The 24,090-nt window shown below is 34.3% G+C and overlaps 1 long non-coding RNA gene across 7 annotated transcripts in view; it reads left to right on the forward strand.

Annotated features, from left to right (window-relative positions):
- LOC112923172 (uncharacterized) overlaps positions 1-24,090 on the forward strand; it is an 895,045-nt gene that overhangs the window by 582,667 nt on the left and 288,288 nt on the right. For 2 of the 7 annotated variants that reach the window (XR_011997186.1, XR_011997187.1), the window contains one exon: positions 21,413-21,521. The exons of the other annotated variants lie outside the window; for them this stretch is intronic. This is a non-coding gene — a long non-coding RNA (uncharacterized lncRNA). The remainder of the gene's footprint in view (positions 1-21,412; positions 21,522-24,090) is intronic. 7 annotated transcript variants of the gene reach the window in all.

Here is a 24,090-nt window from a genome sequence, read left to right on the forward strand (position 1 = left end):
CTATTACTGTCTTTTTAAATTTTTCTCAAAATATTTAGAAATATTCAGTATTGAATCTTACACGGTTTTGTAGATATAGCCCTTAAGTATGCAATGTTTTCTAATACTATGTGAAATGGAATTCTGTATTTCAATTTTCAATTATTCATTGTTACTACATATAGATTCAGTTAATTTTTTAAAAAAAATTGACCTTGTAAATTGAGCCCTGATATATTCATCTATTCATTTTAGTAGCTCTTTTATAAATTCTTTAGGACCCTCTAGAATGATTATGGTATCTGTGAGTGGAAAAAAAAAGTTTGCAACTTTCTTTTGAATCCAAATTTTTTTTTCTTACTTTATTCATTGACTAGGATTTCCACTACAGTTTTGAATACGAGTAGTCTAAGGAAGTATAATCATCTTATTTTTGATCTTTGGGAAATAATTCAGTTTTTAACTCAAATATGATTTTCTGTAGGTTAGTTATAGTTTTTTAATAGAAACCTTCTATCATATTGATGGAATTCTCTTCTAATTCTAATTCACTAAAAGTTCTTTATCTTAAATATTGCATGTTTAGAAATGACTTTCTTCATCTACCGAGATGATTCTGTGTTTTTCTTTTTCAGTCAATTGACATTGATGGACATTGAATTGACTGAATTTTGAATGTTGAACTAACTTTGCATGCCTGGGTTAAACCTGAATAGTCATACATTTGACATATAATTTGGTGTGCAATGCGTTATATATATACATACACATATACACATATATATACTAACACATGTAATAATACATGGGTATATATGATAACAAACATGTACAATAATACATATTACAAAGATATATGTAGATGTTTGAAAGGTATATATCATATACATAGGACAATATAATATATATGTAAAATTATGCATATATATTTGAGAGTAAGAGAGCAAGCCCTGGGTGTGAAAAGTCTTTTGTGCTAGTCTGGATAATATATCATGCCATGTAATGGCATTAAAGTTTTAAAATTTAAGTAAGTAAATAAAGTATTAATATGATTATATGTCTTGATCACTACAGTTATGTAAGAAGAATAATCTGTATATAGTGTAGAGAACATTTTAGACAAGAAATAACCTAAGATCAAGGATGGGCCTATTTAGAGGATTATGTCCAAAGTCCAGAGATGAGATAAGATGACTTGAACCATAGGATAAATAGAGAGTTGTGGGAATAAGTTTTAGTAAAAACAAACAACTCAAAGCAACTTGATTTGAAGCTAATTAAGTAGTAGAAAGTTCTCAAAAATAGGCAAAAGGTCATGAATTGTTCTAAAAAAGTGTTGAGTATGGGTGATCAGGAGAATAATGGTAAAATATTAACTTCATTTTTACTAGTTTCGAATACAACCAACTCACCAGCTTGGTAGAGGGTGGGGAGGTTTGGAGGCTAAATTATTGGCGAATTAAACAGAAAATGGAGATGGAGATTACAAAAAGGCATCTGAGCATGTGGGAGCAGAGGAATTCTAAGTACTGTGGGAGAAATACATTATGGCCATAGGCAATCCCAACCACAAATTATTAATCATAGTTTCGAAGTGTTGGAAGTCTATAGCAGTAGACTGATCAGTCTATAGTCATAACTGAAAAGACTCTTTTTTTCATAATAAAGTCAAGTAGTCAGGCAAGAGAGAAATCAAGCTCATCAAGGGAAGCAGGTATATATCCGTGTATGTTATGAGTGAAAGAAATCACAGAATTTGACCCTTAGAAAGTGTCACTTTCAAGGAAGTAAGGAAATGGGAACTTTGATGTATATTTTATGAGTTAATTAAAGTGGTGTGGGTATTACGGCAGTTCGTTGGCTGGCTTTATTTGCATATCAGCAACAACATTAATGGAGAAAAATGCAGGGAAAATTTTGCATATTACATACATATATATAGTATGTAATATATTAATGTATTATTTATATATTAACATTTATTAACATTAATTATTATTAATATTTTATATTGATGCAGATATTAATTATCATGCATTAACATACACTGTGTTAATGTTACTTATTATCTATATTAATACATGAATAATAAAACTACTTTAAAAATAATTTCAACCCTAAAATTATTTTATCCAATTTTAAAATTACTATACCAAATTGTATACCACCTTATCCTTTGAAACAATTCTACAATTATTTCCCCCAAATTTCAACTTTTATCTTCCTTTTTTGCTTCCTTTTATTTTACTGTTTATTCCTTTTTTAACCCGTTTGAAAGATATTTTACAGCCTTTTAGTGCTTTTCTGTCCCAAGTTCTTCCATTTTATCTCCCTGATTTCATATGGAAATAATTTCTCTCAGATTATAAGCATGTATTATGTGTTCATTTGATGAATATATATCAAAGATCTACTACCAAATAGCACTAATACAGACAAAAAAGAACACTGTTTTCATTAAGATTATATTCTTTCTTTTTAGTAATTTGTTTATTAAGATTTTTAAGATACACAAAGAGAAGCAGAGACATAGACAGAGGGAAAAGTAGACTCCATTCAGGGAGCCCAATGCAGGACTCAGTCCCCAGGATCCTGGGATCATGCCCTGAGCTGAAGGCAGATGCTCAACCACTGAGCCATCCAGGTATCCTGATTAAAATTATATTCTACCATACGAATAATATGTAAAACATGTAATGAACAAAATTTAAGTGAAAAAATAGTACATTAGATAAAACCTTCTATGAAATGAAAGCAAAAGTGAAGTAGGGCCATTAAATAGGGTCATAAAGAGAGTGAAAGGTGGAAAGCAGATTACAATTTTAGGTAGGGTAGTCATGGTAGGACTCACTGATCATCAATTATTTCAGCAAACCACTTAAAGCTGTTGAGAGAGCAGTCATCCATTACTTAAGGGGCTGTCATTGAGCACCAAAGAGCAGCGGAACCGAGGACCTAAAGCTGACTTATGGCTACTGCTGAAGAATCAACAGGGTGACCAGTGGGGCTGGAACTGAGTGAGCAAAGAAAACATGGAAGGACATGAGTCACACAGTTATAGAGATTACATTTTATAGGGCCTAGTAAGCTACTGGCCCTTACTAGGGAATAAAGGGTTAAATTATTAGAGTTTGGGCAGGGAAGTGATAGATTTAATACCAATTTTAAAAGAGTCATTTTGAATGCTGTGTTGGAAAGAATCTATAAGGCAACAAGGAAAAAGTCAGGAAGATAAGTTAGAAGGGTGGTCTCAGAGAGAAAATTCAGAACTTTCGGATAATCAGATTTGGTGTGTGAAAGAAATAGGGGAGTTAAGAATGACTTCAAGTATTTGGCCTGAAGAAGGAAAATATGGGATTGTTATAAATGATATGAGAAAATTGTGAGTAAAGTAGATTGGAGGGGTAATACCAGGAGTCAGGTTTGTAGATTTTGAATTTGAGATGCCTAATAGGCATCTAAATAAAGATGTTGTTGAATAGTTAGATATGAGTCTGGAGTTCGTGAAAGACCTCTGAACTAAAGATATAATATGACAGTCATTTGCATGTAGATGCTAGTTGAAAGAAACTGAATGAGACTTCCAAGAAAATGAAAGTGGCTAGAGGCAAGAATCAAGGACTGGGCCATGGGATACTCCAGCATCAAGATGTTCTGGAGCAGGAGGAGAATTGGCGAAGTGCATTAAGAGAAGCTCTTACTGAGGCTGGAGGAAAATCAAGTTTTGAATGTAGTTAGTATGAGAGAAAGATTCACTGGGTTAAATGCTTCTGATGTCTAAAGAAGTTAATTGATAAATAACCATGAGATTTGGTATGGTGGGCATCATCTATGACTTATAAGGCTACTCTGGAATAATGGTGGGGAAAAAAGGCTGAGTGGAATGAACTTAAGAGAAAAATGGATAAGAGAAATTAGAGAAGGATTATAGATGGTTCTTTTGGGAATTTTTGCTATAGAGTAGAGAAAGGAATCAGAAGGGAATACAGAGCCAGGAAAATTTTTATTATTTTTTAATGGAAAATATAAGAGCATGTTTGTATGACTGAAGGGGAAAATAAAAATTGATGAAGCATATCAAAGGAGAAAATTCTGGGAGCAAGCAGACAAGAACTTCCAAGATTTAATGCAAAAGTGGAGGCAATGGCCTTCGAAGCTCAAGGAGTCCATCTGTTTTAACTAGAAGGGAGGCAAATATGTAAGTAGAAATTATGGTGTCTGGGGATATGGTAGTGGGACCTTGAGCAAGTTATCTTTTGTCTGCTTATTTTTCTTAGTGAACTAGAAAGCAGAATCTTTGAGAGTAGAAATGGAGGAGGAGGTGTTAGAGGTTTAGAAAGAAAGAAGTTCCAGAATAATCACCTACGAAGATGGACTAGTGAATGAATAAGTGAAGTGTTGTAGGACTGCTGTAGACCAGTATGAAGCCCCTAAAGTTCATGATCATGAATTTAAACTGCATTTAAATGCACAGATTAATGTGGTTGTGGTGCTTTTTTCCAGTTACATTCAGCATGGCTGCAGGTATAAAAATAGACTTAAGAATTAGAATTTTTCTAAAAAATATGCTGAAGGAAGAAAAGGGCAAGGAAGTCAGTGGTGTATGGAAAATGAAAAGGAGGGAGGCATTTAGACCAATGATTTCATTCCTAGCAAAATCTAAAGGGGCAATAACTTTAGATTCTTTGCAGATCTATAGTGAATTTCAACATACAGAATAATTTTGTTAGGAAAAATAGGCAAGTGGCAACAAAATCAAAGTAGGTAGGAGATGACAAAAAGGAAAGAAACAAGGAAAACAAGCCATAAAGTAGCTAAATCTAGATCAGTTCAGTAGCACTTGTGATCTTCTGTTGTTCCTACTTGTTTTTAACTTTGCAGCCTCTCTGCAGCCGGAATACTATACTTTCCAGTGGTGTACTTTTACCTGAAATAGTCAACAACGTTTCTATCTCCCCCTATAGCACTATTACAGGCACCCATTTAAAAATGTGAAACAGGACTCTTCAGTAAAATATGCATGTGGACACAGGTTCAAAAGTTCAATCCCACCATGCTGCTAAAATTTAGACAGGAAAGTAGTAAAGTGCCATTCATCAGTCATTCAAATTGGGTATAGTTAATGGAATTATGACAAAAGCCAATGTTCTTTTCTTTTCAAGAGTGTTGCCGTGTTAAATTGTACAGCCTTGTTAATGATATTCTACTCTTGTCATTCAATTCAGGAAATGTTACAATAAGCATTAGAATATGATTATTGTATAATATAATAATTTTTTTTTTTTTGCTTCTAGCCCCGCGTCAAACCAGACGCCCATCCAACTTCAGTGCTGTGACTATTTGTCACAAATCTCAATCTTTGATGTTCCAGGCGCTACTGAACTAGTTCAGGATACTTCATTTGTAATATTAATCCTATGGCTAGCTAAAACATTGAAGTTTGTAAATAAGACTGTATCTACTCATTTGAAACAAGACCATTGTTTTCACTTAAAAACTGGGAAGAGAAGGCTTGGCAGAGAGCCACATCCTTTCCTGGCATTACTTAGATGACCTTTAATGTGCTTGATCAGGATATGAGTCACTGTTTCTGAGAATTGGAGTTCTTGCAGAGTGGTCACCTTGTTGGAAGGGAACTGACGATGTAATTCTTTAGTCACACCTATATGATCTCAGTGTCTGCCGTAAAATGGATAGAAAAAAATTAAACAAAAATAAAAGAATCTCAAACTTCATACTTGAGGCAATAAATATTTCCTGTTCAAACAAAAGGAAGTGCTCTATCATGGAATATAAGATTTATTTTTGTTTTAGTACCTCGTCCATAAAGAATAAAAAAAGAACTTCAAGCTGTTAGTCTCCATTCCTGCTTTCTGAATGTCTTTCTTGGTGGTTATGAAGTTAGGTATACTTCTGCCTGCATTTGATTATGTAAGTGTTAGACTATAGGACCTTATCTGTCAGTGTTGCTAGCAGAATAAAAGAAGAGGAAGGAATGAAATGGAGGAGTTGATGAATATTTAATAATGCTTTTAATCAGTCTCACCAAATAAACATTTCTCAGGCTGCTTTGCAAATGAGATTTCCCTATCGTAGGAGCTTGCAGATATATTTTTTCTTTTCCCCAGTGAAAATCTTGGGAGTCTGGTTGGACTGGTAAATGATTTTATAATCATTAATGAATTTTAATGACTGACAACTTAAAGTAAACAAAAATAATATTGAAATGTGTTTTCTTGATGAAGTTGCTATCAAAATGTACATTGCATATTTTCCTAAAGTATTCACTTATTCACTTATTAAAGGCATAATCTTTTACATTTTGATGTTTAGTTTATATGATTTCTTATATATTCCATAATCACGTTAATTGGCACAGTTAATAGTGCAAATCAAAAGCAGCAGAGAAATGCCAGCTATAGAATACAAGCTATAGGGATCCTTTCAGATCATTATCAGATCAGGAATGTTAATGAGTCTGCTGTGACCAGAGATGACCAGAAATCATCTCTAGACTTTCTAAGATGATACGACTTCTAAAAGCTTCAGCGATACCTCTTTTAGTAAATGTAAACAAGAATGAGCCGGGTATGCCATAGCTGGGAAAACAATCAATATGGAGAAAAAATAATAATATTGTATAAAGTATTGTTGAAGAGCAAGAAATCATGTTACATTTAGCCAACAACACATATCCAGAACTAACTGGATATTTTGTGGTCTGATCCACTGCCTTCAGGATCACTAGGGATGTCCTAATTGGATCTAGAGAAGTCAAAGGAAATTTTTATAGACATCCATTAGCTCTCATCGTGACCAATTTTAATCCCTTATAATTCTTGCACTCCTCTGTAAGTAGCTTTCCAATTTGAGAGCAAAGATTTTTTCAAAATGCAGTGGATTGGATCCCTTAAGGGGATGAAATGAAAAACTGATTTCAATATTGTTTTGCTATATAGTAGTATGTATGTAAGTGTTTAATTGCCAAAAGACTCTTTCACTTTTATTTTTATGGCAACTGATGTTATATGGAGGGAATGGGAATGAGTTCTATACTTAGAGAAACAGTAGAAGAAATATCACTTCTGCATTTGGGTCACCATGGACTCCCTTCACAAAAACTCTTACTTACCTATGCCTTTATCTGACTTAAAAAAAAAAAAAATTCAGGTGCTGGTGGTAGAGGTGGTTGAGGAGGTGGTATCTACAACATTTACAAATCAAATATCATTTACTAAAAACAAATCTGTCTCAACAGATATTTTAAAACATGGTAACCACAACTGTTCCAAAAGCCAAGTGTTTAAATCCAAATTCTACCACAAAGGAGTGTAGACCACATTTTGGGCTTAGTACTTTGACCTGAGTCATGCTTAAGACTAGCTTCTAGTTCACTATAATGGATTGGAAATATTTCTCTGAGGCACTATGTAAGCCAGATTGGTAAAGACAGGCAGGGATAAATCTATTGGAGAATAATTCTAAATCTTTTCCAGTACCTGTGTTCCTCCTAAATCTCCTGCAATTCTTCTCAATCTTCCAGATTCATTTTCCAGAAGTTTTCAGATGACTTTTGATTGGAAGGCTTTAAAAAAAGCCTGGATTTTCATCAGAAAATTACATTTACAGTTCTACTCTGAAAGTGTTTATCTATAGAATTACCCATGAGTTCATCTCCTAGGTTAGTTCCACCTTTCACCTCAATCAAGGAAAAGTCATCTTTTATGGCATAATCCAAAATCCATATACCCCAGAGAGGTGCTGCTCAGTCATTGTGTACCGTTAAGAGGGATCTAAAATTTTATCTTTTCAACAGCTAAGAATTTGAAAGATAGACAAGTTTTGCCTTCATCCTATAACTAACATTTTTTTTAAAGCCACTATAACAGAGATTGAAAAGAAGCAAAGGATTTTTCTCTCACTTTTAAAAATGCTTTCTGTACAATCCAATTTATTTAAATGTCTCTTGGCAAACTCAAAACAAAGAGGGAGACAGAAAAAGTTCTGGTTCAAAGAGGGCAACACCTAAGTACAGTTACTGTAAAAAAGATTTGTTCCTAAATAAAAGACTTAATAAAAGTATGAATTAATGGATATAGGAAGACAGACTTTAAAACTTCTAGCCTTTTCTTTTGATTATTTTTAAATGAGTAGTTAGTTATAAAGTAAAACTAAATTTTATTGATAAAAACTGGCACTGGAGAGCTTTTTTAAAAAAATAGACTGTTTTTAGAGCAGTTTAAGGTTCAGAGAAAAATCAAGTGGAAAGTGCAGAGATTTCTATATACCCTCCATCCACCCTGCAACATATGGACAGCCTATATTAATGTCAAAACCTTCCACCAGAGTGAATATTTCCTACAATCAATGGGCATATCTCTATATAACACTATCACCCAGGTCCACAGCTTACATTAGAGTGCATGTTTGATGTCATACATTTCTATGAGTTTTGAAAAATGTATAATGATGTGTACCCACCATTTCAGAATAATACAGAGTAGGTTCACTACCCTAAAAATTCTCTCTGCTTTGTCCGATCACTACCCCTCCCTGACATCTAATCACTGGCACTGCTAATCTTTGATAGTTTACAATTATCTCCGGAGCACCTTGTTAGTCTGAAATCACCTCCATACATGGGGGTACAGGGAAAGTGTGAAGAAAGAGGAAGGCCAGTCCAGCCTGGTAAGGTGGCAGTTTTAATAAGCAAAGGAACTTACATATAAGGTTTGTCTTGGGCAGCAGCAAGATGAATGGATCCCTGCACCAACCTGCCAAATATTAATAGGGTTCAGTCACATATACCATCTAAGTGTTCTCAATACCACATCAGTATCTCAAGGTTATGTCCTTGGAGCAGCCTCTCAGCATTGGAAAGTCCAGCAGAACTTGCATTTCAAAGACAGAGGATGGGATGAGGAGCTTCTAATTGCTTGGGTCTACCTACCTGAGAGTCAACTGACGATCATGTCTTTTCAATGACCTTCCCCAACATCATTTTACTGTCTCTGAAGTTGTGCCTTTTCCAGGATGTGTCATATAGTTGGAATCATAAAATATTTGCATTTTCAAATTGACCTCTTTCACTTAGTAATATGTATTCAGGTTTCTTCTGTATCTTTTTGTGGCTTGATATAGCTCATTCCTTTTTTAGCACTGAATAATATTCCATTGTCTGGATGTACCTCAATTATATACACGCTTACCTGCTTAAGGACATCATGGTTGCCTCCCGTTTTAGCAATAACAAATAAAGCTGCTATAAACATCTATATGCGGGTTTTTGTGTGGACATAAGTTTTCAACTTCTTTGGGTAAATGCCGAGGAGCACAATTGTTGGATCATATGGTAAGATCAGATCTAATTTTGTAAGAAATTTCTAAAATGTCTTCCTTAGTGGCTGTATTATTTTACATTCCCATCAGCAATGAATGAAAATTTCTGTTGCTCCATATCTACATTAGCATTTGATATTGTTAGTGCTTTATATTTTGGCCATTCTAATAGATGTGTAGTAGTAGATCATTGTTTAAATACATGTAATGTGGAAAATGTTTTCATATGTTTATTTGCCATCTGTATACCTTTTTGGTAGGTGTCTATTCAGGTCTGACACATTTTTAAGTCAGGTTGGTTGTTTTCTTATTGTTGAATTTTAAGGGCCATTTGTATATTTTGCACAACAGTCCTTTATCAGAAATGTGCTTTGCAAATGTTTTTCCCAATCTGTGGCTTGTCTTCTTATTCCACTGATAGTGCATATCCCAAAGTAGAAGTTTTAAATCTAATTAGGTCAGGCTTATCAGTTCCTTCTTTCACGGATCATTCCTTTAGTGCTGTATCTAAAATCATCACCAAACCTGAGGTTATTAAGGTTTTCTCCTATTGTAGGAATTTTGTAGTTTTACATTTTACAATAGGTCTATGATCCAACTTGAGTTTAATTTTTTTAAAAGGTATAGGTCTATTTTTAGACTCAATTTTTTACATGTGGATTTCTCATTGTTCCAGCATCATTGTTCAAAAGACTGTCTTTGCTCAGACTGTCATTGTACTGCCTTTGCTCCTTTGTAAAGTTGACTGTACTTATGTGGGTCTATTACTGGGCTCTTCATGCAGTGCCATTAATCTATTTGTCTGTTCTTTCATTTGATAAAACACTGTCTTAATTACTGAAGGCTTTTTTATTTTATTTTATTTTATTTTTTTTAATTACTGAAGGCTTATAGTAAGTTTTGAAGTTAGGTAGTATCAGTCTTCTGGCTTAGTTCTTGTCCTTCAATGTTGTATTGCCCATTCTGGGTTTTTATCTGCCCATAAAATTTAGAATTAGTTTGTTGATTTCCACCAAATAACTTTCCGGGATTTTAATTGGAATTGTTGAATCTGTAGATCAAGTTAGAAAGAACTGGCATCTTGCCAGTAGTCAATCTTCATGAACATGGAATTTTGCTCCATTGTTTAGTTACTTTGATTTCTTTCATCAGAATTCTGTAGTTTTCCATAAATAGGTCTTGTACAGATTCTGTTAGATTTATACCTAAATATTTTATTTTGAGGGTTGCTAATATAAATGGTATTGTGTTTTCAATTTCAAATCTCACTTGTTCATTGCTGGTATAGAAGAAAGAAAATGACTTTTGTATCCTACAATCTTGCTATTATAACTCTTTACTTCCAGGTCTTTTCTTAATTGTTCCAGATTTTCTACATAGAGATCATATCATCTGTAAAAATACACAGTTTTATTTCAGTCTTTTCAATTGGTATAACTTTTATTTCCTTTTCTCATCTTATTGTATCAACTAGTACTTCCAGTCCTGATATTGAAAAGGAGTTTTGAGAAAGAACATCCTTGTCCTATTTCTGATCTTAATGGGAAAGCTTTGAATTTCTCACCACTAAGTATTTTGTTAGCTGTAGGTTTTTTGTTTTGTTTTTTTTTGTTTTTTAGCTGTAGGTTTCTTGTAGATATTATCAAATTGAAAAAGCTTCCCTCTGTTTCTAGTTTGCTGAAAGTTTTTATCATGAATGCATATTGCACTTTGTCAAATTCTTTTTCTGTATCTGTTGATCTTATCATGTGATTTTTCTTCTTTAGCTTGTTTTCTTTTAAAGAATTTATTATTTATTTATTTATTTATTTATTTATTTATTTATCTATTATCTATCTATCTATTTATTTGACAAGAGAGGGAGTGAGAGCACAAGCAAGAGGAGCAGGAGGGGAAGAAGCAGGATCCCTGCTAATCAGAGAGCTGATGCGGGCTTTATCCCAGGACTCTGGGATCACCTGAGCCTAAGGCAAACGTTTAACCAACTGAGACACCCTCTTCTTTAGCTTGTTGATGTGATGGAATACATGAATTGATTGTTGAATGTTGATTCAGGCTTGCATGCCTGGGATAAATCCAACTTGGTTGTGGTATATAATTCTCATTATACATTACTGAATTTGATTTGACAATATTTTGTGAGGGATTTGTATCTGTGCTCACAAATAATACAGTTTGTGGTTTTCTTTTCTTGTAATGTCATTCTCTAATTGTCATTAGAGTAATATTAGCCTCATAGAATGAGTTAAAAGTATTCTCTTTGTTTTTTCTTCTGGAAGAGATTGTAGGGAATCAGTATAATTTCTTCTTTAATATCTTTGTAGAATTCACCAGTGGACCCATCTGGGCCTCAAGATTTCTGTTTGGGAAGGCTATTGATTATTGATTCAATTTCTTTAACTAATTTGGGCCTATTCACTTTGTTATTTCTTCCTGTGTGGGTTTTGGCAGATTGTGTCTTTCAAAGAATGGGTCTAATTTCATTTTGGTTTTCGAATTTGAACATAGAGTTGTTCATAATACTCCTTTATTATTCTTTTAATATAATAGGATCAATAGTCATAGCTCCCTTTCTTTTCTGATACTCGTAATTTGTTTCTTCTCTTTTTTCCTGGTTATCCTGGCTAGAGGTTATCCAAAATTAAATTATTGATTTTACCAACTTTTGGTTTTATTGATTTTCTCCATTGATTTCTTCTTTTCAATTTTATTAATTTATTCTAATTTTTACTTTTTCATTATTCTTATTTGAGAATTAATTTGCTCTTATTTTTTTAGTTTCCTAAATTGGAAGCTTAGTGTTGATTTTAGATCGTACTACTTTTCTAATATATGAATTCAATGCTGTGACTTTCCCTTTAAATTCTGTTTTCACTGCATCTGACAAATTTTGATAGGTTGTATTTTCATGTTCATTTGGTTCTAAATATTTAGTAATTTATCTTGATCTTCTTTGACCTCTGTGTTATTTAGAAGTGATAGAAAGGTGTTAAAGTCTCCAGCCATGATAGTGAATTCATTTATTTCTCCTTAAAATTCTGTCAGTTTTTGTCTCACGCATTTTGAAGCTCTCACATATTTTGAGACATAAGTGTTTAAGAGTATTATGTCTTTACTGTTGACCCCCTGTTATCATTATTTAATGCTCCTCTTTATCTCTGATAACTTTTATTTTTGCTCTGAAATCTTTGTTCGGTCTGAAGGTAATGTAACTATACCTGCGTTCTTTTGATTAGTGGTAAAATTAGTGTATCTCCATTCATTTACTTGAAATAGATATGTTTCTACATTTAAAGTGGTTTTCCAGGGGGGCACTTGATGGGATGAGCACTGGGTAATATATGTTGGCAAATTGAACTCCAATAATAAATAAATAAATAAATAAATAAATAAATAAATAAATAAAGTGGGTTTCCTATAGAAAATATATCATTGGATCTAGTTTTTAGATCCATTCTGAATATTTTGTCCTTCATTAGTATGTTTAGACCATTGAACTTTAGAGTGGTAGTAGATATAGTTGGAATAATATCTACATATTTTTTTTACTATTTTCTGTTTGTTGCCTTTGTTCTTTCCTCCTATTTTTGTCTTCTATTCTTTTTCTGACTTTCGTGCTTTTAAATAAGCATTTGAAATGATTAAATTTTCTCTCCTTTTCAGACAATCAGTTGTACTTTTTTAAAAAACTTTTTTTGGTGGTTCACTTACAGTTTGTAGCATACCTTTACAAATAATCCACATTCACTCTCAAATAATACTATATCAAATGTAGTATGTATGTGTTGTGTATACATACATACACACACACACACACACACGGTTGACCCTTGAACAACATAGGTTTGAACACAGGAGGCTGCTTATACTTGGACTTTTTACAGTACAGTACTGTAAATGTTTTTTTCTCTTACTTAGGTATTTTTAAATAGTATTTTCTTCTCTCTAGCCTATTTACTGTAAGAATACAGTATATAACACTTGTCACATGCAAACTGCATGTTAAATAACTATTTTTGTTATTGGTAAGTCTTCTAGTGAATAATAAGTTATTAGTTAAGTTTTTGAGGAGTCAAAAGTTATACATGGAATTTTGAATGCATAGAGGTTGGTACCTCTAACCCTTGTGTCGGTTAATGGTCAATATACACAGTATATTTAGCTATATACATGCACACATGGATACAATATGTGTGCTTAATAAACACATTGTTGCTTTTATTAAACAAAATTTATCTGTTAAAACAATTAAGGGCTTGAGAAATAAGTGCTTTTATTTTACTTTCATTTATTCCTTCTTCCTTCTCTGATGCTCTTCCTTTCTTTACATTCTTTTTTTTTAAAGTTTCTGACGTATAAGTTATAGTTTTCCTTCTCTCTGAGGAACTGTTTTTTTTTTTTTTACATTTCTTGCAAGGCAGATCTATTGGCAATAATTTTCTCAATTTTCATTTGTCTTAGAAAATATTTATCCTTCACTTTTGAAAGATAATTTCCTAGAATACAGAATTGTAGGTTGGTGGGATTGTCTTTTCTCTCAACACTTTAGATATTTCATTCTCATTGCTTGCATAGTTTCTGAGGTGAAGCCACATACAATTCTTATCTTAGCTTCTCTATAGGTAAGGTGGCTTAGTCTTCTGCTTCTTTCAAATATTTTTTAATTTTTGAGTTCCTGGAGTTTGTTATTATGTGTCTATGTGAAGTTTCTTCAGCATTTATCCTCTTGATATTCTATGAGTTTCCCATTTCTATAGTTCGGTGTCTAACATTTAATCTGGGGGAAAATCTCAGTAATTATTGCCTCAGATATTTCTTCTGTTCCTTTTCTCTTTATTCTCCATGTTGGATTCTCAATATGTGCTTGTTACATATTTTAAGGTTGTTCTACAGTCCTTGGATATTCTGTTCTTTTTTCATTCTTTTTTCTCCTTACTTTTCAGTCTTGGATGTCTCTATTGAAATATCCTTAAGACTCCTAACTCTGGGAAATGAACTAGGGGTGGGGGAAGGGGAGGTGGGCGGGGTGTGGGGGTGACTGGGTGACAGGCACTGAGAGGGGCACTTGATGGGATGAGCACTGGGTGTTATTCTATATGTTGGCAAATTGAATACCAATAAAAAATAAATTTATAAAAAAAAAGAAATATCCTTAAGATTAGAGATTCTTTTTTCTCAATGTATAGTCTACAATGGAGCTCATCAAACTTATTCTTCATTTCTGTTATAGTGTTTTTTTATCTCTAACATTTCTTTTTAAATTCTTTTTTTATAATTTCCATCTTTCTGCTTACATTGCCTGTCTATTCTTGCATGCTCTCTACTTTATCCATTAAGATCTTTAAACATATTAATCATACCTGTTTTAATTTCCAATTTGTGTCTTATACCCCTGCCATATCTGAGTCATTTATGATGTTTGATCTGTCTTTTCAAACTACATGGGTTTTTTGCCTTTTATTATGCCTTAATGTAAAGGAACTTCAATAAATAGACCTTTAGTAATGTGTTGGTAAAATGTTCCACAGTTCTATGATTAGTGAGCCTATGTCTCTGGCCTGCGAACTTCATAAGTGCTTCTCAGTTTTCCTGTACCATTAAGTGAGACAGGTCAGCTAAAATGGGCTGGAGTTGGGCATTTCCCTTTGCCCAGGTTGATTAGGCTCTGGGGAAAAAATCCCTATAATTTGTGATCTTAGGAAACAGGTTTTTATTTTTATTATTTCATTTTATTTTATTTTATTTTGTTTTGTTTTGAGAGTGGGCCTTGTGAAGAACAGAATATTCTGACATATTTCAAAATGATTCATTTTCCTTCCCCATGCCAGAAAGTAAAGAGGAGTTTTCTCTAATATTTACTATAAGGACCTAGTAGACTTCCTAGAGGTAAAACTCACAAAGGTAGGGGGCTTTCTTAGGACTAGATCCCCTTGGAGTTTTGAACTCTCAGGCTTATTCACACTGAGTTTACAGCAATTTGTCAATTTAAAGTTTAGGTTTTCCTGTCCTGGTACTGTGTTCTACAGAGGTTTTTGCTCTAATAGAGCAAAATGTGATTCATCTCTGTCTCTCCAATTTTGGGAGACTGATTTTTCAGTTTGATCAACTTTGTATTTGTTGTTTGGATAGAGAGATAATTTTAGTCCATGGCAAACTGGAAAGTAGAATTCCCAACTAACTTTTTAAAATCTGATTTTGCTGCTTCTTAAAATGGTATTAAAAACTAGGAGTGTTAAAAAAAACTAGGAGTGTTATGGAAATATTAAATATAAGTGATAAGTTCCCCTTTTATTCTACAACTCCCTTGTAGTAGTCCTTCACAAATATATCAGTCCTTTTCATGTATGGGTTTCATTTTTTAACTTTCTCTTTCAAAGGTTATTTAAGATCAATGAGGGCAGCTAAGTGATGATGGATAGTAAGAGGCTTGGATGAGTACACTGATAAATCCTCACTCTAACTTTGGAGCTAATTCTTTTTGTGTAGGAGGGAGAATTACTTGTATGAAAATTTCTACTTACAGGGTAACAATTTTTTCCATTCTCTTATCATTTATTAAAATATCTAGTGCTTCATTGGTTAATTCCATAAATCTTCCTGAATTTATACACATTTTGGAGTATCGCTCAAATATTGTCAATGGACCATGATTTAGTCTAATATTCTTTAATCTAATGAGGTTTATATGCCTTGTGAAGATACGCTCTACTAATGACACTCAGAAAGTGAAAGATGTTGTATATTTGAGTAGTTCTTTACTTAGCACAGACTTTCAGGATAAACCATTTCTCTGGGAGAGGCTTTGGTTTCACAGATAAGAGCACATTTTCAGGAAGCAGACCTTTAACTATATAATGTCTCAGTTTCTTCAACTTTTCTCAACCCTATGATGACTCAGTTTCCTCAGCAGGACTTGTAAAGAAAGCACTTATGATAATGACATAAAATATTATTTGTAAAATGTTTGAAACAGTGTCAGGCATGTGACAGGTGCTTAATGGATATTAATTATCAATAACCATGAAAGTAATATGGTTATAGCCAGATGGGTAAGAAATCAGTGGCAAAACACTATGGATTAAACTGATATTTTGGGCCTAGAAGGATAGAGCTCTTAGATATTGATTTATTCAGCAAATATTTATTATGTGTCAGACACTGTATTTCATGCTGAGGTTATAAATAACTGTGATATAATTTGATTGTTTTAAAAGAGACACAGAAAATCTACTCTGGAAGCACTGTGCAGGGATTAATTAATTTTGTCTAGGAGAGTCACAGACGACTACACAGAGGAAAAAGGCATTGGAATTAGGTCTCTAGAGATGTACAGGAATTAGCTAAGGAAAGAATGAAGAAAAGATAAAAAGAGACTTTCCAAGGAGATAGCACAGTGTGAACAAGAGAATGAGGCATGAAAGTACCTGGCGTGTTAAGGATATAATGGATAGGTAGTTTTTCCTGAATGGTTGGCAGAGTATACAGGGGGAATGGCAAGCAATGAGTCTGGAAAAATCAGTTAAGAATGCATTTGGAAGGACTTTCAATGTTTTGCAAAAGAGTTTAAGTTATATTAAGGACAGTAAGAAACTAATTGAGAGTCCCACATGAATTGTCTGCTCAATCACTCATTAATGTATTCATTCCTTCAAGGAGTACTTATTGAATGGTTACTAAGTGCCTGACCCATTCTAGGCACTGGGAATTGAGCAATAAACAAAAGACAAAATGCTTTTCCCATATAGTCTTCACACATAGTGTGAAGTAGCAGACAATGAGCAAAAATAAAATAAAATAAAATATACAGTTCTCAAGGGCAATAAATGCTAATGTGAAAAATAAATCCAGAGAAATAAGCAATGTCGAAGGGAAACCTGTCATTTTAGATATGATGGCCAAATTAGGTGTTGGTTAAAAGATAACACGTGAGCCAAACCTGAAAAAAAGAAGGAAGTGACCCATGTGGATATCTAGAGAGAACAGCAAGTAGGAAGGCCTTGAGGTAGAAGTGTGCCTGATATGTTCAGAGTGAAGCAAGGCCAGTATTGCTGGAGCAGAGTAATTTAGGGAGAAAGAAGTAAAAAATAAGATAGAAAGGTGATAGAAGACTGAGGTAAGAAATGCAGATTATCAAGGACCTTGTGGGCTATTTTTAGAATTACATTTTAGTCTGAACAGAGAATGATGTGATCTGACTTCTATTTTAAAAGGATCACTCTTGACTGCTATGCAGAGAATAAGCAGGAGTGTGGGGGAGGTGAAGGATAGAATTAGGGAGGATAGTCAGTAGATAGCTGAACAATCAGACAAGAAAGGATAATGGCTTGGGTGGTAGTGGTGGAAAAGGGGACAAAAGAAAATGATCTGGAAATATTTTAGAGTAAGAGCCAATGGGGTTTCATGATGGGTTGATTTGACTATGAGGCAGTAGAAAAAAGTATGCCTGTTGGCTTTAAAGTTTTTAGCCACTCTGATCTTACTTCATCTCTTCATTTCTGTCTTCTTACCTACATGTGGACTTGATCACCTTATTTTCCTGCTTTAAGTTTCTATCACTGCCTTTTCTAATCCTGTTCATCTGAGATTGTCTCTGGGAAGGACAAAGGCTTCCTGGCTCATCACAGCCTTAAAGACAACTTTGGAATTTCACTGCAAATCAGTATGTGGAAAGAAGCTATGTATAATATGATTTTTTTAATAATATTAATGCAAATAAAAATATACGTGGTTTATAAATTACCCACAACAATACCTGTTACACTGTACTTCATTTCTTCTAAGAGGGCAAATAAAATCTTGTTAGGAATTCTGTACTATTTTTCCCTTGAAGGGAGGTTCTGCATTCTCTCTCCTTGGTGAAAGTCATATAATCTATTTCAAGAAGATAGTTTTTCTCCCCTATAAGGATACAATTAATAGATACTCCTCTGTCTACTAAGGAACACATCCATCTCTGTAGACTTCAAGTGGGTAGCAGCTAAGAGCAAATCCAAATTTTATGGCTCCTGAAGTTTATAACTTTGGGAGACCCTCTTTAGGAAAATTACTTCATAATTTTATATATATAAAATTTTAGTGCTCCTCTCAGAACCTTGGAAGATAACTGTATAAATGAGGGTCTAAACTAAGCTTCATTAGCACCAGAGTAAGCCTGACTTTAGTGTTACCCTTTCACCAGCATCCCAGTTCACCCAGGATTAATCTTAGTCTGATGACTTTTTCATAGGATCCATGAGTTTCGGGCTGGAAGAGTGCTCTGATCTCAGCTGGTCTATGATTTAGAAAGAAAATTGTTATGTAGTATAGGGGTATTTTGGTACTATAGGTTATAAATCAAGATGATTCTTCAAAATTGCTTCACTATCATTTTCCCATTCCTTAAAAGGCATCCTTTGATATGGAATTATTTTTAGAGCTTTATCTTTCCATGCAATGAAAATTATTTTCATATACTCTCTTCAAATGAAAAACTGACATGCTGTTCAATTTGGGCATGCTTTCCAACTCTTAAAATTTCCAATCTTTAAACTTATTAAATAGCCATATATGTAACAAGTATCCTAAAAAGGAAAACACTACTGAGAAATTACATCTTACTGTCTGTGGACTCTCCATCTCTTTTGTTTTCTGTTCCTTTCACAGAAAACAGTTACACATACTACAACACAGGAAATCATATGGGGCAAATTAGTATCCCTAAAGCACCAGATAATTTCTTGCCTCCTATGAAGTGGTGACTCGGGGGTGGCTGCAGACTTTTGTGGTTTCCATCAAGAAATGCTGCTGAGGCCCTTCATCTGTATGCACCACTAAAAAATATTTTTAACATTGATTTTCCTCTGGCATTGATTTACCACCTGACGCCATCAATAATGAGGTTTGTCGGCTGATTTCTTAGGCTGTCTGGGATTTTTTTTTTTAAATTCTTTCTTTCTGCCTTTTTTTTTTTTCTTTCTTTTTTTTTCTCTTGCTGGCAGAAGAGTTGCTGGTAGCAAGTAGTGAGGCAGGAAGAAAGGCTGATAATTTGAACTCGGAAATTTGCAACCAACCCATCGACTCCACTGAGCCTTTTCTCCCAGCTCCCTTTCCCCTCCCTCTTATTACCTATCATTTTATTACTTGATGGGAAGTCTTCCATCGGGTTGGCCTTCTGAGTATTGCTATTTTTCAGTTTGGTATGCATTGGAATGCAAATTAAATGGGACAATTATCTGTGGTAAAGTGTTTTCTTGATGCTTGGAAGAATGCTTTTTCTTTTGCTTCCCTTAAAAATTTGAAGGCATCTAAAAAGCTGATTCAACTCAAGTACTTAGTGAGAAACCAATTCTGTAAACTATGCCACTTTCATTTATTGAAGTTAGCCCATGTTTGGGCCTAAAGGGAGAATTTTCTGAAACACATGTCTATTTCACTGTGGCAGAATGCTTTCCTTTACAAAGCAGTAATATGGTGAAAAAAGTAGAAAGTAGATAGTCAGCATTCCCACATCCCTTGTAAAATAAAATGAAAATGCAGATACCCTTCTGTCAAGGTCCTGATCCTGGACAAAATTATATACCAAAATTTGACAAAGCACGTTCTGGGAGATATATCTTCATTATTATGCATGAACTTAACTAAATATTGATCACTCTGAGTGAAACAGATGGAAACAGCCATTTTTCTGGATCCCAGATATTGAATTATGAGAGGTCAGGGGAAAAATTCTCACTGACAGGTCAAGACAAAATAATTTAAAAAACAAGATAAGAAAAGATATGATTTTATGAACGAGGTATCTATTTAAAAACATTTTTTTTGTCTCCATATAATTTTAAAACTTCAGCCATAATAGATGACTTTTACTGAAAACATAGATTTGACATGAAGAATTCCCAGTATTTCACTTTTCTGTTAAGAATGAATGTAACAATCTACTTCAATTAATTATATGTATTTATATAAAAAGATTTTTTACACATTCATTTTTTTCCTTTAACTAGTTATTAATTTAACAACTTAACATTTGTTTGGACTATGTACTTTCATACGTTTCATATTTAGTATACATTTGAATCATCTGTGGGAAAGATGATCACTGGAACTGCATGACACACAATCTGGACAACTGTGTAACCATGTCCTAAGGCCTTGATATACACAGAAGCAGGATTGATAGGTCATTGGGTTTTAAATACTTGATTTCACTAAAGACTGCTAGATTGTTCTTGAAACCAGCATCTGTCCTCCTACCAACACTTAATATTACCCTATTTTCTAGTTTGGGGCAGCATTTAATGTTATCTTTCTGGCATTTGCCATTCATGTGAACTGTGTCATGTGGTCCTCTACTTATTTGAAGTTACTGGCTTACTTTGGTACTGGATCTTAAATACCTTTTACTCCCCAGGTTTCTCACAGTCTTAAATTAGGTTCCAGGACCTACCACCATCCCTGTTCCTTCTGAGTCTTCTTTTGGGTTTAGAGGAGGAAAATTAATCTAATGAGCTAATATTAGATCATCATTATTTTGGAAACATGCTTTGTCCAGTGTGTGTGTGTGTGTGTGTGTGTGTGTGTGTGTGTAAATATTAAATTTGAATCTCTGAGTGATGTTATTTTTTATTCAAGCTGTGCTTTTTAAAAAAATTATATATTTGACAGACAGAGCAAGAGAGCACAAGCAGGTGGAGCAGCAGAGGGAGAAACAGGCTCCTCAGTGAGCAGAGAGCCCAATGCAGTGCTCCATCCTAGTACCTAGGGTATGACCTGGGCAGAAGACAGACACAACCACCTGAGCCATCTAGGCACCCAGAGCTGTGTTTTGCACTCCAACTCAAATCTTTTTTTTTTTTTAATGTATTCTTGAAAGGCACAGAGAGAGAGAGGAAGAGACATAGGCAGAGGGAGAAGCAGGCTCCCTGCAGGGAGCCCAATGTGGGACTCAATCCCAAGACCCCGGGATCACAACCTGAGCCAAAGGCAGACACTGAGCCACCCAGACGCCCCCACTCCACCTCAAATCTATTTCAAAAGGAGTCACCTGTTTTGAATGTTCTGAATATTCTCTGCATTCTTCTGAACCCCCTTAGATGTGTTGTTTTCTTCTCTCTAGGCATTGGGTCTCAGGTCCAGCTGCTGGGATGCAATAATCAGCAACAACCCAATTACTGAAGATAGATATAGGAGCCAGTTGGTTTGCCAGATGGTCATTTCCTCTCAAGGTAACAGGGCAGAGCTTCTCTACTCCCTCTGTCTGGAAAGACTAAAGCTCTCCCAGCCTCCATCACAGCAAATATTTAGTGATCCTGGTCACCATCCTTCCTGGCATAGGGTCCAGGTTGATCATTCTTGTAGGGATGTTCATGGAAGATGCCCTACCCATTCTCTCATAGGTTTGCAGATTGCCGAAGGCCAAGCAGCAATTAGGAAGAGAGAAAACTTAAGGGGGAAGGTACAACAGGATCAAATGCTGAAAGAATTAAAAAAAAAAGAGCAGTCTGAGAACTTGAAAAAAAAACTTTGAATTTTGGCATTTTGGGGGTGATTCATGCTTTTTTCATAATAATGTCATAAAATTTTATTTTTTAAAAAAGCAAAATACTAGAATGAGGATGTAAAAACTGCTAATAAGCACTATTCTTCCTATGGGATTTCTGGTAATAATGATAGCCCGGTATAAAAAATGCAAATGTCTAGAGGTAGACATAGATAAGGTCAGGGGTCAAAAGATGTTTTTAATTTCATTGATGGGAAATCTTGAATATGTTTATACAGATGGAACTAGGAGAGAGAACACTTAGAAATACAGGAGAGAGAGGGTTTGCCAAGAACACATAGTTCTGAGGTTAGTGGGAGGAAATCATAAGGTGAAAAAATCCATCTTAAGCTGAATAAAAGACACTTCTGAGACAGCTGGGAATGAAGTCAGAGTGAGTAAAATTGCAAAGAAATTTGTAGATACGGGGACAAGAAATTGAGGAAATCACATACAGTGTTTTCTCAGTAAAGTATGAGGCAGGGTCATTGGCAAAGAGACATGAAGATTTACAACAAGTGAAGCAATGATGTGCTAGTGCTGCCTAGTAGAACTAATTGCTAAATTTTCAGGAATTTTGCCAGCTAGTTGTAAAACACGCCCATTATTATAGTCTAAATTACATAAATTTACAGTTAAACAAATTACATTAAAACAAAGGCAATATTTAACATTTATCACTTCCTAATTATTTTTTTTACATTTTACTATTATCTATGCACTTGAGGTTATTTTTATCTATTGTGTCTGAGATCAGATATAAACTTGTATCTGGTAGAAATATCACAAAAGATACAGTGTTTACTGTACATTTCTTCCCCACTCTGTTCGGTGATGGCACATAGTGCCTTGAGATGATCCACACTGGGAGTACTTGCAGCTTGAAAATCAGCAAGTGCTACAGACTACGTTTTTTGTTGTTGTTGTTCCATTTTTTCAAAGAGCTGTTTATTGAACATGTAGTGGCACACACCATTAGTAAAGCTTTTGAGGATAACAGTGAATATTTTGAATAGGCACTCTGAAGAATAGGAAGCAACTGAAACTGATGAAAGAGGACCAAAGCTTACCGGGCCAGGTTGAAGTTAGGGAATACATTTTATTTTATTTTATTTTATTTTATTTTATTTTATTTTATTTTGGGAGGGGAATACATTTTAAAGGTAATGTGTTCCACAAGCAGCTCAGGTGTAAAAACAGAGAAAGTGTTGAGCTGAATCCTTGGATGGAGTGTCTGGGGTGAATGGGTGGGAAAGGTTGAACTGGAGCATCTTGAGGTCTCAGCCAATTATATAGAATAGAGAATCCAAGACCTGGGAGAAAAGGGTGGTAGTATGGAACTGGAAACCTTGATGGGGGGAAGCCCTTGTGCAGTGAAAATGATGTAGAGGAAAAGTAAAAAGGATGCAGAATTGTAATGAAAGAGTAGGATTTTGGAAATTATTACTTCAGTCAGGGTCATTTCCAGACCCTGGGTGTGATGGTGCTTAGGAGTTTATTCAAATGACTATAAGCATGGATGTAGTAGGATTAGCAGAAGAATCACAAGTTTAGATTGCTGGATAAATTGATCGTATGAGCTGAAGGTACCAGGGATGATGGCAGGAATTGAAGAACTGAGAATGATATAGGAGTAAAAGGGGAGAAATGAAGATGCTGTTGAAGTCAGAGTGGAGAGTTGTTTTGAGCTGGATTTAATAGCTCTGAGTTGCAAGAAACTCACTCAGTGAGAATGTCTTCTGTGGAAATATATAGATAGGGCTACTTTCCCAGCCACTGTCACCCTTAGGTAATAGCTGCTCTTGATATAGACAGTATATTAGAGTATATAGGGAAAATATATTTTAATGTAAAAACCTTTTTAACATTTTGCAAAGTATAATTTGCTTGTAGCATTTCTGATCTATAGTTGTACTAATGGGTTGGGGATAGTGGCAAGGATGTCTTTTAGAAAGATTTATTTTTTCTAACCTGCTCGCTCTCCACCTCTTCAGGCCCACTGCAGAAGGATGTTTTTCTCTTGCTTTTTTGCATTTTCATAAACAATTAAGGCAATGCTTTACTTATTTTTCTCCTTCAAACTCTTAAGCATTTTCAAATTCTTGTTATTGTGGTATACTTTCTAGAATTTATTTTATATTTGTTATGTTTTATTCCTTTTCTTATTCCCTCTTGGTGTCATTTTCCTCTTCCACCTTTACTAAGGGCATCATATAGAGTTCTGTAAAACATTAGCTCTCAATATTGCCTTTCAT

This window comes from Vulpes vulpes, chromosome 1 (assembly GCF_048418805.1).
Source record: "Vulpes vulpes isolate BD-2025 chromosome 1, VulVul3, whole genome shotgun sequence".
In the NCBI taxonomy this organism is placed as follows: Eukaryota; Metazoa; Chordata; class Mammalia; order Carnivora; family Canidae; genus Vulpes; species Vulpes vulpes.